The 17,101-nt window shown below is 44.7% G+C and overlaps 1 non-coding gene and 1 pseudogene across 1 annotated transcript; one reads left to right on the top strand and one right to left on the bottom strand.

Moving 5' to 3' along the window:
- The first annotated feature begins 1,123 nt into the window (after positions 1 to 1,123).
- On the top strand, positions 1,124 to 1,227 carry LOC112132839 (U6 spliceosomal RNA). The gene has a single exon (XR_002914559.3). It is a non-coding gene; the product is annotated as a U6 spliceosomal RNA (small nuclear RNA).
- A 10,132-nt stretch (positions 1,228 to 11,359) lies between these two features.
- On the bottom strand, positions 11,360 to 12,097 carry LOC100435976 (26S proteasome non-ATPase regulatory subunit 10-like; annotated as a pseudogene).
- Positions 12,098 to 17,101: the final 5,004 nt, after the last annotated feature.

The raw sequence follows: 17,101 nt of genomic DNA, 5'->3' as shown, positions 1-17,101 counted from the left end.
CCAGCGGCACCGCCCAGGCTGCCTGCTCTGGGGTCCCTGCAAAAGCCGCCGCTGAGCCCACGGACTTCCGGGTCGCAAGCACGTGGGGTCTGAACATCTGCTTGGCTGGGTCAGCTGCTGTGACAATGCCTGGGGCGATCGTGCCCTCCAGCGCTGCCTGCATGCCGAGGAGGAGGCGAGTCCCCGCGTGAATAATCGGGCTCCGCCATCTCACAGCGGATGTCAGAAGGTCAGGTCGCTCTGCTCCTTTCGCCTCCGTTTTTCTTCCTCATGGAAACTTTCTTGAGCTGCAGAAAAAGCTGGTCCTTCTCTTTCTGCCGGGCCCACAGCTTCTCCTACAGCGTCAAAATTTGTTCCTTCGGTCTCCTCTGGTGACATTCTCTCTTCCATCTCCTTTCTCTTCCTTCGTCTGCTCTTCCTCCATCTTCTCGCCATCACCTTATCCGCCGCCTCCTCTCCCCTCTCGCCCCGCAGCCTGCGATCCCGCCGGGGGCGCTCCGGGCACACTGTCTGCGCGACCCCCCACGGGACCCAGCCCCCAGGCCAGCTCGCCCCGCCGGCCACAGGGGCTGGGGGCACCCGCCGCCAGCCCAGCTGGCAGCTATGGCTCCTCCGAGCGCACAGGAAAACCTTGGCTTTTGAAAGACCCTGTTAAAATAAGGATGAAAAGATAAGCTGTAGAGGAGAAAATATGTGCAAACCACATATCTGGCAAAGTACTCGTATGATAAAAACTCGCAAAAAACTCAACAGTAAAAAAACAACAGTTTTGGCCGGGTGCGGTGGCTCACGCCTGTAATCTCAGCACTTGGGGAGGCCGGGGCGGGCAGATCGTCTGAGGCTGGGAGTTCGAGACCAGCCTGGCCAGCATGGTGACATCCCGTCTCTAATGAAAATATAAAAATTAGCCGGGCATCGCGGCAGACGCCTGTAATCCCAGCTACTCGGGAAGCCGAGGCAGGAGAATCTCTTGAACCCGGGAGACGGAGGTTGCAATGAGCCCAGATCGAGCTACTGCACTCCTGCCTGGGCAACAGAGCGAGACTCCGTCTCAAAAACAAAAGCAAAAACAAAAGCAAAACAGTCCTAATACGGCATGAACAAAAGATTTGAAAAACATTCCGTGCTCACTTCTGTAGCACATATACTAAAAAATCGGAACGATACAGATTAGCATGGGCCCTGCGCAAAGATGACATGCAAATTCATGGAGTGTTGCGTATTTTTAAAAAATTAAACAAAACTTAAAGAAGAAAACAAACACTTCACTGAGGAGGATATACAGATGGCAAACAAGCATACGAAAAGAGTTTAACACTATTAGCCATTTGAGAAATGCAAATAAAAACCACAATGAAATATTGCTATACATCTATTAGAATGGCTAAAATAAAAAAGTGACAACAACAAATTCTGACAAGGATGCATAGAAACTGGATCTCTCATCCTCTGCTAGTGGAAATGTAAAGTGAGTTGTAGCCACCTGGAAAGCAGTAATAGTTTCTTTTCTTTTTTTTTTCTTTTCTTTTTTTTTTGATAAGGAGTCTCACTCTTTTGCCCAGGCTGGAGTGCAGTTTCATGGTCTCGGCTCACTGCAACCTCTGCCTCCCAGGCTCAAGCGATTCTCCTGCCTCAGCCTCCCAAGTAGCTGGGATTACAGGAACCCACCACCATGCCTGACTAATTTTTGTATTTTTATTAGAGACAGAGTTTCACCATGTTGGCCAGGCTGGTCTCGAACTCCTGACCTCAGGTGATCTGTCCGCCTTGGCCTCCCAGAGTGCTGGGATTACAGGGGTGAGCCGCTATGCCTGGTTGCAGTAATAGTTTCTTAAAAAGCTAAACAGGTAACCACCACCATACCATGTGATCCAGCAATTTCACTCTTGGGCTTTTAGCTGAGAGAAATGAAGAGTTACGTTCACACAAAGACTCTGATATGAATGTTCATAGCAGCTTTATTTATAACAGGCAGAAACTGAAAACAATCCAGATGTCTTTCAATGGATGAATGGTTAAACTGATATATTCATACTGTGGAATACTACTTGGTAATAAAAAGAAAGGGTCTATTTATTATTACATATCTGCATGAATCTCCAGATTATTATGCTGAATTTTAAGTCAATGCTAAAAAGTTACCCCCTGGCCGGGTGTGGTGGCTCACGCCTGTAATCCCAGCACTTTGGAGGCCTAGGCAGGTGGATCACTTGAGGTCAAGAGTTCGAGACCAGCCTGGCCAACATGGGGAAACCCCATTTCTACTAAAAATACAAAAAGTAGCTGGGCATGGTGGCACATGACTGTAATCTCAGCTACTCGGGAGGCTGAGGCAGGAGAATTGCTTGAACCCAGGAGGCGGAGGTTGCAGTGAGCTGAAATCATTCCACTGCACTCCAGCCGGGTGATAGAGTGAGACTCCGTCTCAAATAAATAAATAAATAAATAACTAAATAAATAAATAGTTACCTCCTGCATGATATAACATTTTTGAAAAGACAAAATTATAGAAATAGAAAATAGTAGTGGTTGTCGGGTGTTAAGGAGAGAATGGGGGAAGGAGACAGATGAACTGCGGCTATTAAAGGGCAACATGGGCCAGGCCTGGTGGCTCACGCCTGTAATCCCAATGCTTTGAGAGGCTGAGGCAGGTGGATCACCTGAGGTCAGGAGTTTGAGACCAGCCTGGCCAACATGGTGAAACCTGGTCTCTTGGAAAATACAATGATCTTTGAGCATTTACAATATATAAACATCTGTCTCAAATAAATAAATAAATAGTTACCTCCTGCAAGATATAACATTTTTGAAAACACAAAATTATAGAAATAGAAAACAATAGTGATTGTCAGGGGTTAAAAAATATAAAAATTAGCTGGGCATGGTGATGTGCACCTGTAATTCCAGCTACTCGGGAGGCTGAGGCAGGAGAGTCACTTGAACCCAGGAGGGGGAGTTTGCAGGGAGCCGAGATCACACCACTGTACTCCAGCCTGGGCGACAGAGCAAGACTCCATCTCAAAAATAAATAAATAAAAAATAATAAATAAAAGTTAATAAATAAAAATTTAAAAATAAATTATCTGGATATAGTAGTGCACGCCTGTAGTCCCAGCTTCTCAGGAAGCCAAAGTGGGAGGATTGATTGAACCCAGGAGTCCGAGGCCGCAGTGAGCTGTGATCGTGCCACTGCACTCCAGCCTGGGTGACAAAGTGAGACTCTGTCTCCAAAAAAATAAAATAAAGAGAGAGAATGATTGTTAAATGCAATATGACCTCCTAGAGTGAATACTGGTACAATAGAATTGCCAGAGGCGTTCTAACCTGACAGACTCCATCTTGAGTGAAGGCTAGGAAAATGAGGCTGGAACTTGCTGGGATGCTGTACCAGAAAGGTATTCCTAGCCTCTAGATGTTTAGTAAGGGAACAAATTGATAATGTTTTCTAAACAGACCCAGACTGGGGAGTGTCCTGATATCCCGATATCTTGAGAACGAAGGCATTCCTAATTTTGCTTTAAAGATAATAATATTGATTCTTGCAAAATATAGTAATTAAGAAAATTAATCCTTTATCACAAACCCTTGAGTACAGCACATCTTCCCATGATCTTTTTTTATTCTATATATACAAGTATTGTACCTACGGTGGACGCATTCTTCCTCTTACTTTCGGGAACGTTCTACTCTGTCTATGGAATAGCTGTACTTTCACTGCTTTACTTTCTTAATGAACTTGCTTCTACTTTGCAGTGTGAACTCACCCTGAATTCTTTCTTGTGCGAGATCCAAGAACCCTCTCTTGGGGTCTGGATTGGGACCCCCTTCCTGTAACAAAATGACGTTAGTGAAAAACAACAACAACAATGAAGTCTCTAGATCTCTGTGTACCAATATGCAAAGATGTTTATATATTGTAAATTCTCAAAGATCATTATGTTTTGCAAGGTCCTGTTTGTGTGAAAAAATGGAGGGGTAAGCCGGGTGCAGTGGCTCACGCCTGTAATCCCAGCACTTTGGGAGGCTGAGGCAGGTGGATCATCTGAGCTCAGGAATTCGAGACCAGCCTGGCTAACATGGCAAAACCCCGTCTCTACTAAAAATACAAAAATGAGCAAAATTACAAAAATACAAAAATGAGCCAGACATGGTGGCACACACCTGTCATCCCAGCTACTCAGGAGGCTGAGGTAGGAGAATCGCTTGAACCCGGGAGGTGGAGGATGCAGTGAGCCGAGATTGTGCCACTACAGTCTAGCCTGGGTGACAGAGCTAGACTCTGTCTCAAAAATAGTAATAATTTAAAAAATGGATGGATAAGCAGGGCCTGGTGGCTCACATCTGTAATCCCAGCACTTTGAGAGGCTGAGGTGGGAGGATTGCTTCAGCTCAGGAGTTTGAGACCAGCCTGGGCAACATAGTAAGATCCCATCTCTATATTTAAAAAAAAATGGATGGGTACATGCGCAGGTTTATGCAGAGAAACATGTATTATACATAATTATTTCAATCAAATTTTCTAGAAGGAAACAGTGATTTCCTCTAATAGGGAGTGCAAATGGGAAACAGACAGGAAAACCTTACTTTTTTTTGAGACAGACTTGCTCTGTCACTCAGGTTGGAGTGCACTGGCACGCTCTCGGCTCACTGCAATCTCTGCCTCCCAGGTTCCAGCTATTCTCCTGCCTCAGCCTCCCAAGTAGCTGGAATTACAAGCGTGTGCCACCATGCCTGGCTGATTTTTGTATTTTTAGTAGAGACAGGGTTTCGCCATGTTGGCCAGGCTGGTGTTGAACTCCTGACCTCAGGTGATCCGCCCCCGATTGGCCTCCCAAAGTGTTGGGATTACAGACGTGAGCCACCGCACCTGGCCAGAAAACTTACTTTTTGCTTGACACACTACTGTTCAGTTTATATTTTTTTAGTATCATGAGCATATATTACAGCTATAATTTTTTTTTTTTTTTTTTTAGACGGGGTCGCCCTCTGTTGCCAGGCTGAAGTACAGTGGCTCAAACATAGCTCACTGCAACCTCAAATTCCTGGGCTCAAACCATCCTTCCACCGTAGCTTCCCAAGTAGCTGGGACTACAGGCAGGTGCCACCATGCCCAGTGATTTTTTAATTTTTATTTTTGTAGAGATAGGGCCTTGCTCTGTCGCCCAGGTTGGTCTTGAACTCTTGGCCTCAAGTAATCCTCTCACCTCAGCCTCCCAAAGTGCTGGGATTACAGGCATGAGCCACCGGACCCAGTGACATTTATAATTTTTAAAACTATAATTACAATGCTGTCATTATTTAGGTTCGAGCAAATCTAATTGTGTCTTCCTTAAATAGGGCATGATTGTTTTTTATTATAGGAGTATTTCCTTTATCAAATGACTAATAATAGGTTTATTTAAAAATGCCTTATATTGTGATTTAATTTGTAAAAGTGTGCCACTTTCTCCACCTTTTTTTATTCATCTCTTAAAATTTACTTATCCTGGCAGGGCGCAGTGGCTCATGCCTGTAATCCCAGCACTTTGGGAGGCTGAGGCAGGATCACTAGGTCACGAGATCGAGACCATCCTGGCCAACATGGTGAAACCCTGTCTCTACTAAAAATACAAAAATTAGCTGGGCATGGTGGTGCATGCCTGTAGTCCCAGCTACTCAGGAGGCTGAAGCAGAAGAATCGCTTGAACCCAGGAGGCGGAGGTTGCAGTGAGCCGAGATGGCGCCACTTTGCTCCAGCCTGGGCGACAGAGACTCCATCTAAAAAAAAAAAAAAAAAAAAATTTACTTATCTCACCTGGGTGCGGTGTGCAGTGGCTCACACTTGTAGTCCAAACCTCTCAGGAGGCTGAGGTGGGTGTATAACTTGAGCCCAAGAGGCAGAGGCTGCAGTGAGCTGAGATCTGGGTGGATAACTTGAGTCCAGGAGATGGAGGCTGGAGTGAGCTGAAATCGCACCACTGCACTTCAGCTTGGGTGACAGAGCAAGACCATGTCTCCAAAAAGAAAAAGAAAATCTACATTATCCTTTTAAGATCAGCTCAAAAACCTCCTCCTCCAGTATGAATAACCCTAGAAACAGAGTGGTTTCTTTCCTTTGGACTCCCATAGCCGTTCTTTCTGCTGCTTTTATGATATGTTCTAGCATATTTAGTAATGTGTTTCATCTCTTCTACTAAATTGTATCCACCTTGAGAGGGTAGATTATGTTTTATTAATCTTTGTATCTCCCATAATATAAAACCCAGTGCCTTGGTGCTTGTATTAGTTTTCTGCTGCTGCTGTAACTAAAACTGCTAAGTTAGTGACTTAAAAACAACACAAATTTAGTATTTTCTTTTTGAGATGGAGTTTCACTCTGTTGCCCAGGCTGGAGTGCAGTGGCGTGATCTCAGCTCACTGCAACCTCTGCCTCCCCGGTTCAAGTGATTCTTCTGCCTCAGCCTCCCAAGTAGCTGGGATTACAGGTGCCCGCCACCACAGCCGACTAATTTTTGTATTTTTAGTAGAGACGGGGTTTCACCATGTTGGTCAGGCTGGTCTCAAACTCCTGACCTCAGGTGATCCACCCGCTTTAGCCTCCCAAAGTGCTGGGATTATAGGCATGAGTCAATGCGCCCAGCCGCAAATTTAGCATCTTACAGCTTTGGAGGTTAAAAATCTGAAATGGTCTCCTTGAAGTCTGGATATTTAGTTAAAGAAACAAAAAACAAAAAGCAAAAAACACAAAAATCTGAAATGGGTCTCACAGGGTTAAAATCAAGCAGTAGGCAGAGATGTGTGCCTTCTGGAGGCTCCAGGGCAGGCCTTTTTCATTATCTAGAGACTGCTTACATTCCTTGGCTCATAGCCACATCACTCTGACCTCTGCTTTCATCATTGTCACACCTTCTTTGACTCTGACCCTCCTGCCTCCCTCTTCTTTTTTTTTTTTTTTTTTGAGACAGAATCTTGCTCTGTTGCCCAGGCTGGAGTGCAGTGGTGCGATCTCAGCTCACTGCAAGCTCTGCCTCCCGGGTTCACGCCATTCTCCTGCCTCAGCCTCACAAGTAGCCAGGACTACAGGCACCCGCCACAACTCCCGGCTAATTTTTTGTATTTTTAGTAGAGACGGGGTTTCTCCATGTTAGCCAGACTGCTCTCAATCTCCTGACCTCATCATCCTCTTGCCTCGGCCTCCCAATGTCCTGCCTCCCTCTTATAAGGACTTTGTGATTCCATTGGACCCACCTGAATAATCCAAGATAATCTCTCCATCTCAAGATTTTTTTTTTTTTTTTTTTTTTTTGAGACAGGGTCTCACTCTCTACCCAGGCTGGAGTTCACTGGCACCGTCTTGGCTCACTGCAACCTCTGCATTCTGGGCTCAAGTGATCCTCCTGCCTCAGCCCCACAAGTAGCTGGGAGTACAGGCACAAGCCACCATGCCTGGCTAATTTTTGTACTTTTAGTAGAGATGGGGTTTCACCATGTTGGCCAGGCTGGTCTCAAACTCCTGACCTCAAGCAATCCACCTACCTCAGACTCCCAAAGTGCTGGGATTACAGGTGTGAGCCACTGTGCCCAGTCTTTTTTTTTTTTTTTTTTTTTTTTTTTTTTTTTTGAGACAGGGTCTTGCTCTGTCGCCCAGGCTGGAGTGCAGTGGCATCATCTCCACTCACTGCAACCTCTGCCTCCTACTACATTAAGGAACCAAGCTCAGAGTGACAGAATAGTTCCTCCTATTTACTCCCACATTCGTTGTTTTGTGTTGTTACTTCTGCTGATATTATTTGTAGACTTTGTATGGTGTTTGCCCAAATTCAAAGCTGAGCCTACATCATGGGTTGGTAAGGGTGCCCTTTAAATGTAGTCCCTGCATCTAAGGCTGAGGCGCAGTCAACTCAGAAGCAAAGCAGCAGTTTACAGACCTTATTTTTTTGGTATAAATCCAGTCATTCTTCAGTTATTCAGGCTTCATAATTTTTGCTATACCTGAGTACTCTTTGACATATTTACCTAATTTTTCTTTTTCTTTTTTTTTTTTTTTTTTTAAGAGATGAGGTCTTGCTCTGTTACCCAGGCTGGTCTCAAACTCCTGGCCTCAAGCAATCCTCCCAGTTCAGCCTCCCAAAGTGCTGGGATGCCTAGTTTTTCTTAACAAATTTTTGTAACTATAGGTTACAATTTGCATTTACTTAGCTTCAGTGAAATCACAGGTTAAATTTGTTATATTTTTTCCAATGCTGATTAAAATAATCACATAACTACCAAAATAAATACTCCATCTGAAATCTTCTGACTGTTTGGGATATGCTGGTACTGACAGATTGTAGCCTACTGGAATCTGTAGCCATTAGCCGAATCATGGCAGAGGCAAATGTAGATTTTTTTTTTTTTTTTTTTTTGAGACAGAGCCTAGCTGTGTCTCCTAGGCTGGAGTGCAATGGCACGATCTCGGCTCACTGCAGCCTCCACCTCCCGGGTTCAAGCAATTCTTCTGCCTCAGCCTCCCAAGTAGCTGAGATTACAGGCACCCACCACCATGCCCGGCTAATTTTTTGTATTTTTAGTAGAGACAGAGTTTCGCCATGTTAGCCAGGCTGGTCTCAAACTCCCGACCTCAGGTGATCTGCCTGCCTCGGCCTCCCAAAGTGTTGGGATTACAGGCGTGAGCCACCTCACCCAGCTAGATCTTGTTTTCGGTGTAAAATTCTAAATAGTGGGACTGCTGAAGTCTATGACTAGCCACATAAGTATTTTCAGTTGTTGCTGGTGAAGATTTTTTTTGATTAACCACTAGGATTTGGGGGAAAAAATGTCTCCTAGAACCACCACTATGCCACTTTCCTGTCTGTCCCCACTGAAACACTTGAAGTGATGCATAAGTCGCTGGTACTTTCTGATACTATCTCCTAGAAGGTCTTTGAGTCTTCCCTAAAGAGAGAAAAGAGTCAAGGGGTAGTGCCCTTTCATTTTTATTTTCCTTTAAAATTTTGGGCTTAGCCTTGATCTAAATGAAAGAAACTATAAATTACAATATCATTTAATATGCTTTGTAAGAAAGCTATTATATCAAGTACTTCAAATTTTCAAAGTATTCACCATTACTTTGTTATCCTCCACTGCACTCCAGCCTGGGTGACAGAGTGAGACCCTGTCTCAAAAAATAAAATACAATAAAACAGAATAAAATAAATAAAAAGAAGGGGTGAGGAATATGTACAGTCTGGTGACATCAGGATTAAAGGAAACGGATTGGTGAAGAAAAACTTCATTATAACTTATCAGGCTCGTGATTTTTTTTCTTTCAACATCTTATTTTTTAGTTTCCGAAATACAAATCAAAATACATTTTTGTTACATATCATTTTAACAAGCTTAACATTCTTTTCAACACAAGATGACTCAATATAGGTATTTTAAAACTTCTTTTTAAAAAAGCCATATATTTTATTTTAGAGTAAACAGCTCATCAAAAAAAATACATGGGTACATGGGCTATTGTTGTTTATTATTTTAGAGCACACCCTCCAACTTAAAATTTGGTCCACTAAAATATGTAAATGTCCGTCTGGGCACAGTGGCTCACGCCTGTAATCCCAGCACTTTGGGAGACCAAGGCAGGTGGATCACCTGAAGTCAGGAGTTCAAGACCAGCATGGCCAACATGGTGAAACCCCGTCTCTACTAAAAATACAAAAAAAAATTAGCCAGGCGTGGTGGCACACGCCTGTAGTCCCAGCTACCCAGGAGGCTGAGGCAGGAGAATCACTTGAACCCGGGAGGCAGAGGTTGCAGTGAGCTGAGATCATGCCATTGCATTCCAGCCTGGATGACAAGAGTGAAACACCGTCTCAAAAAAAAAAAAAAGAAATGTTCCTCCTATCACAAAAATAAATTAAATCTCATGGCTGAACAAAACAGAAATGTGGCTGGGCGTGGTGGCTCACATCTGTAATTCCAGCACTTTGGGAGGCCGAGGCTGGCAGATCACCAGGTCAGGAGTTCAAGACCAGCCTGACCAACGTGGTGAAAAATCGTCTCTACTAAAAATACAAAAATTAGCCAGACGTGGTGGCATGCGCCTATAATTCCAGCTACTCAGGAAGTTGAGCAAGATAATTGCTTGAAGCCGGGAGGCAGAGGTTGCAGTGAGCTGAGATTGCGTCACTGCACTCCTGCCTGGGTGACAGAGCGAGACTCCGTCTCAAAAAAAAAAAAAAAACAACCAAACAACAACAACAACAACAATTTTTAGGCCGGGCACAGTGGCTCACGCCTGTAATCCCAGCACTTTGGGAGGCCAAGGGGGGTGGATCACCTGAGGTCAGGAGTTTGAGACCAGCCTGACCAATGTGATGAAACCCCGTCTCTACTAAAAATACAAAAATTAGCCAGGCGTGGTGGCATGCATCTGTAATCCCAGCTACTCAGGAGGCTGAGACAGGAGAATTGCTTGAACCCGGGAGGCAGAGGTTGCAATGGGCTGAGATCGTGCCATCGCACTCTAGCCTGGGCAACAAAAGTGAAAATCCATCTCAAAAACAAAACAAAACAAAAGAAAACAAAACCAAACCAAAACAAACAACCAACAACAACAAAAAAAACCCAGAAATGTTGGCATAGGCCTGAGGAAGCTTGAAAAACAAGTTAGGATGTTTTAACTATATGAAAGCACATTACAGAATCCACATAGAAACATCTGGCAGAACAACTGGCTTATTTCTATTGGAGCGGTTCTGTTTCAGAAAGGGATATAAGGTACATGGGAGGGTGCTGAAAACTCACAACAGCTACAGAATTAGTTATTCAAAATTAACCAGAATTCAATATACAAGAATATATGACAGCAGTAGAACAATCTCAACAGTTATTTGATGCCTGGAAAGCAAAGCTGTAAGCTTAGAACAAGTAACTCAGCAGGAACAATGGTCAACATGTTTATACGACTTTGAAGGTGAGAAAAATTTATCATTCATAGATGATGTCTTGTGCACAAATACATTAGTTTCCAGGACACTGGGAACAACAACACAACATACAAAGTAAGAATAGGGCCGGGCATGGTGGCTCATTCCTGTAATCCCAGCACTTTCGGAGGCCGAGGTGGCCGGATCACTTGAGGTCAGGAGTTCGAGACCAGCCTGGCCAAGATGGTGAAAGCCCGCCTCTACTGAAAATACAAAAAGTAGCCGGGCATGGTGGCACATGCCTGTAATCCCAGCTACTCGGAGGGCTGAGGCAGGAGAATTGCTTGAACCCAGGAGGCAGAGGTTGCAGTGAGCCAAGATTGCGCCATTGTACTCCAGCCTGGGTGACAGAGCGAGACTCAGTCTCAAAAAAAAAAAAAAAAAAAAAGGTAAGAGTAAATCCAAGCTGTTTAACCTTTCACCATTCTCTTCAGTATTAAACCCAGGCCACCTCTGGCCATTTGCAGGCGTGTCTTTTCTTCTTTATTCTCAATGTAAATCCTTGCTCCTTGGGACACTTGCTCCTTCTTCCACTCTCTCCTCATCACAGGCTAAGTGTAGAGGAGTGTTACCCTCAGTGTCTTGGATGTTCGTGGATGTTCTGTAGTACAGAAGTATAGGAATCATCTTCAAGTGACCTTTGGCTGCTGCCCGGTGCATTGCCATAGCCTCACAATGGTCCTCAGCATGTGGATCAGCCCTGCCTTCTAGTAACATGACAGCAATCTCATGTCTGTTTTTGGAAACTGTATAATGTAGGGGAGTACAGCCATTTTGACTGACAGCATTTATTTGAGCACATTTTACCAGAAGGGCTTTTACAATCTCATCCCGCCCAGCGGAAGCTGCAGTATGAAGAGGAGACCAACCTGCATTGCCTTTATCACTCACTGGCACTCCAAGTTGCAACAAAAATTCAACAATTTCTGCATGTCTGGCTGAGCATGCCCAGTGCAATGCAGTTCTGCTGTTCTAGTCAGTTCTACTAGACAGGAATTTATCGGCCAGAATACTCTCCTTCAACTCTTCCAGCTTCCTCTGTAGGCCAGGTTGCAGACCATTAGGTTAGACACACACCCCTCCATTTTGCTTTCCCAGGAACTTGTGATATTATTTTATATGTGTGTGTGTGTGTGTGTGTGTGTGTGTGTGTGTTTTATTTATTTATTTATTTATTTATTTATTTATTTTTTAGAGATGAGGGCTCACTATGTTACCCAGGCTGGTCTAGAACTCCTGAGCTCAAGTGATCCTCCCACTTCAGCCTCCCAAAGTGCTATAGGATTATAGTCGTGAGCCACAGCACCTGGCCAATATATGTGTTTTCATCCATGGTTCGTGACTCATAACTCCCATAGCCCACGTCACAGTAAACAGAATCTCTCTCTTTGACCTTCTCTTGCCCTTCTTTCACCTGCCTGATGCAGGATTCTAATCTAATTGTGACTCATAAAACTCTCCACTCCAGAGGAAGTTCTGCCTCATTACCTGGAGGTAAGAATGCTGCACTGAAGAGCCAAGAAGAATCTGAACAGACAGGACTAGCTGGGTTTAGATCATTCCCTTTTTGTCCAGTCACATTTCAACATGGTTGTCCATGCTTCAGTCATGCCTATCCAAGAAGTCTTCATAAAAGGCCCAAGAGGACAGGGTTCAGGAAGTTTTGGAGACCTGAACACATGGAGGCCGACAGGAAGGTGAATAAGAACTCATTCAACAGCCAGGCGCGGTGGCTCATGCCTGTAATCCCAGCACTTTCGGAGGCCCAGGCGGGTGGATCCCCTGAGGTGGGGGTTCGAGACCAGCCTGACCAACATGGAGAAACCCCCTCTCTACTAAAAATACAAAATTAGCTGGGCATGGTGGCAGGCGCCTGTAATCCCAGCTACTCAGGAGACTGAGGCAGGAGAATCGCTTGAACCTGGGAGGCGGAGGTTGCAGTGAGCCGAGATTGTGCCATTGCACTCCATCCTGGACAACAAGAGCAAAACTCCATCTCAAAAAAAAAAAAAAAGAACTCATTCAACCAACTCCTCGGGCACAGAAGTTCCTGGGCTCGGGACCCTTCCAGACCTCTCACTATGTATCTATGTACCTCTCTCTCTCTCTCTTCATCTGTTTATTCATACTTTTAAAAATACCCTTTATAATAAGCCAGTAAACGTAAATGTTTCCTTGAGTTGTGTGAGCCACTTTAGCAAATTAATCAGACCCAAAGAGGAGTTTGTGGGAACCCCAACCTGAAGCCTGTTGGTCAGAAGTTCCCAAGGCATAGACTTGTGAATGGTGAGAAGGGGCGGGGCAGACTTGCAGGACTGAGCCCTCGAGCTGTGGTTTCTGAGGCTATCCAGGAAGATAACGTCAGAATTGAATTAAACTGGAAGACACTCAGCTGGTGTCCTCTGCTTGGTGTGTGGGGGGACATCTCCACATGTCTGGTGACAGAAGTCTTTTGTGTTGATTGTTGTAGTGAGACATTAGAGAAAAAAAAGTTTTTTTTTTTTTTTTTTTTTTTTTTTTGCTTGTTTGTTTTCTAACACAAGGCTCTGTCTCTCATTATATATAATAAGAAATACCGAAACTTTTACTGAGACGTTCCCTCTGCCCTCCGGACTTAAGTGATCCTCCCACATCAGCCTCCCAAGTAGTTGGGATTACAGGCACACGCCACCATGCCCGGTCTTTTTTTTTTTTTTTTTTTTTGAAGACAGGGTCTCACTCTGTGGCCGAGGCTGGAGTGCAGTGGCATGATCGTGGCTCACTGTAGCCTCAACCTCCTGGGCTCAAGCCATCCTCCTGCCTCAGCACCCCTGCCCTCAACCCCAAGTAGCTGGGACTACAGGTGCGCACTTCCACACCCAGCTAATTTTGGTATTTTGTCTAGAGACAGGGTTTTGCCACGTTGTCCAGGCTGGTCTCAAACTCCTGGTCTCAAGCTGCCTGGCCCAGAGTGCTTCTAATACGAACACAGCTCAAAACTTGGTTTTGGGACAAGGTGGTGCTGTGATAAACTCAGTTGGCAAACTCCCTGCAGAAAGCAAAGGAGATGCTCCCTGGCTGAACTCCCTCATTCCAGAATGAGTAAAAGGCAAAAGATCCTTTGGAGTTCTTCAACAGGAACTTCATCATTTTCCTGCCTTCTTGAATTTTGAATTAACTGTTGAATCTGTTAGACTCACTGAAGTAGATATGGAAAGGAAAATCTATTGAAAGTGAACTAAGTATGGCCGGGCACGGTGGCTCACACCTGTAATCCCAGCACTTTGGGAGGCCGAGGTGGGCGGATCACCTGAGGTAAGGAGTTCAAGACCAGCCTGACCAACATGGAGAAACACTGTCTCTACCAAAAATACAAAAAATTAGCCGGGCATGGTGGTGCATGCCTGTAATCCCAGCTACTCAGGAGGCTGAGGCAGAAGAATCGCTTAAACCCAGGAGGCGGAGGTTGTGGTGAGCCAGGATCGCTCCATTGCACTCCAGCCTGGGCAACAAGAGTGGAACCCCGTCTCAAAAAAATAAAAAAAAATAAAGTGAACTAAGTAGGCCAGGAGTGGTGGCTCACGCCTATAATCCCAGCACTTTGGGAGTCTGAGGCTGGTGGATCACTGGAGGCCAGGAGTTCAAGACCAGCCTGGCCAACATAGCGAAACCCTGGCTCTACTAAAAATACAAAAAAGTTAGCCAGGTGTGGTGGCAAGCGCTTGTAATCCTAGCTACTCTGGAGGCTGAGGTACAAAAATTGCTTGAATCCGGGAGCTGGAGGTTGCAGTGAACTGAGATCACAGCATTGCACTCCAGCTTGGGCAACAGAGTGAAACCCTGTTTCAAAAAAAAAGAAAGTGAACCTAGTGATGTTCCAAGTTTCAAAGGCAGAGTCAGGGCATGCATTTCTATAAGTATATGGGAATTTAGATTAATCAGATCTAAGTCAGTCTGATAAAATAGAGGTATGCAATCTCTATCTGATCTCTCAGTTGTGTTTGTAGACAGTGAGGAATCATTAGGAATGGATGTTCAACAGGGTACACGCTGAGGCATAATTACTAAATATGCCTGCGGGGCACCTATTTTCCAACTTTGGCTGTTTTCCTTGCAGTGCCCTTGGTTCTTATAGGGCCTGGAAGGGGTTGGATTGTATGAAGATTAAAGGATTTATTCAAGATAGTTGCTTAAGTGCTCTGCTGGAGCGAACTGAGATGTGAGTTCCCCAGGGCAATCCTGTCGGCTAATTAGTGTGAATTGAGGTTTCAGGGCTTCCCAGGGAACTCTGAATAGTGTGTGGATCTAGGTGGATTTTGAGGCTCTCAGGGGCTCCCATGGCCCTACCTGGGCTTCTCCTTGCCCTCCTCTTCAAACGGGATTTCGTCTCTATGGATTACAGTCTTGATTTTTGGTTAAAATCGGAAGATTGCTCTTTAGCTTCTACTCTCTCCTGAAAGCTCACTAAAGTACAGTAAAAAGTGTTATTAAAAAAGACTTAAAGGCTGGGCGCGGTGGCTTACATCTGTAATCCTGGCACTTTGGGAGGCTGAGGCAGGCGGATGCCTTGAGCCCAGGAGTTTGGAACTAGCCTAGGCAACATGACGAAACCCTGCCTCTACAAAAAAATACAAAAAATGAGTTGGGTGTGGTGTTGCAAGTGGGAAGATCACCTGAGCCGGGAGAGGTGGAGGCTGCTGTCAGTCAAGATCATGCCACTGCTCTCCAGCCTGGATGACAGAGAAAAACCCTGTCTCAAAAAAAAAAAAAAAAAAAAGTACTTAAACACTAAAGAAAATTGGAAAAGAGACAACAGCCCACAAAGCTGCTTAAATTGGAAAGCAAATGGGAAAACGATGACGAAATTAGCAGATGGGAGAAAGCTTAGTCCTAAAAGGGAAGTGAGGTAAGCTGATAAGCAAACTCATCTAAGCTGCGGAAAGACCCAAAGACAAGGAACTGGCGGCACCATGTGCCTTTGGACACGGGGACGTGAGAGTAAAACATGGACGCTGGTTGAAAATCTGTTGAAAACGCAGTGGAACTTCAGGAATTTCTTCCCCTGCCACAGGTAATTAGGCAGCTTTCCCTCCTCCACTCTGGCTAGAGGTTTATCCTCCGGGAATAGTGAATAAAAAGACCTCTGGATCGAGGGCCCTCGTGAAGGTACACCTGACATTTGGTGATCATGTAGAGAAATGTTTTCTTCCGTGTCATACTGTTAGACTTGGGAAGGGCCATGTGTGCACTCAAAATCCTACCTAGTATCCCATAAAGAGGTTTTTGCTATGCCATAGTGATTTACTTTTCTGTTCTGTTTGCTACTATTGTTGACACCAAACTGAGAATTTTGTTTGGGTCATATTAAGCCTGACATTCAAACGGGGATGTTGAGTGGGAGTTATATAAAGTTGTATATATAAGCCTGCAACAGGGGTCGGGCATTAGAAATCAGGTTGGAAGATCTCAATATGGGAGTCATTGACATATATATGGCACTGAAAATCACTGGACTGGATGGCATCACCTAGAGAATGAGCATAGAGTTATGAGACTAGATAGAGGACTAAGTTCAGAAATATTCAACATTTATTTTTATTTAATTTTTTTGAGATGGAGTTTCACTCTTGTTGCCCAGGCTGGAGTGCAATGGCAAGGTCTTGGCTCACTGCAACCTCCACCTCCCGAGTTCAAGCAATTCTCTTGCTTCAGCCTCCTGAGTAGCTGAGATTACAGGTGCCCATGACCAGGCCCAGCTAATTTTTGTGTTTTTAGTAGAGATGGGGTTTCACCATGTTGGCCAGGCTGGTCTCAAACTCCTGACCTCAGGTGATCCACCCATCTCGGCCTCCCAAAGTGCAGGGATTACAGGCATGAGCCACCGTGCCCAGCCATATTCAACATTTAAAGGTCAGCAAAGGAGTAGGAGAAGACTGAGGAGAGGTAGGAAAAAGAAGAGAGTGCGACAAACCAAGAGAATATGGAGTTTCAAGGGGGATTTCTTGAAGGTTTAAATGCTGATGAAAGCTTAATATGACTACTAAGAAATGACCACTGGATTTGCAAAATGGAGGCTATTGGTAATGTTGACTAGAACAAATTCAGTGGGGATGAAAGCTTGATTAGTGCGGGTTAAAGAGAAAATGTGGAATTAAGGCTATGTGTAGTGAATT

This window comes from Pongo abelii, chromosome 2 (assembly GCF_028885655.2).
Source record: "Pongo abelii isolate AG06213 chromosome 2, NHGRI_mPonAbe1-v2.0_pri, whole genome shotgun sequence".
In the NCBI taxonomy this organism is placed as follows: Eukaryota; Metazoa; Chordata; class Mammalia; order Primates; family Hominidae; genus Pongo; species Pongo abelii.
This window is presented reverse-complemented; position numbering and strand designations above follow the sequence as displayed.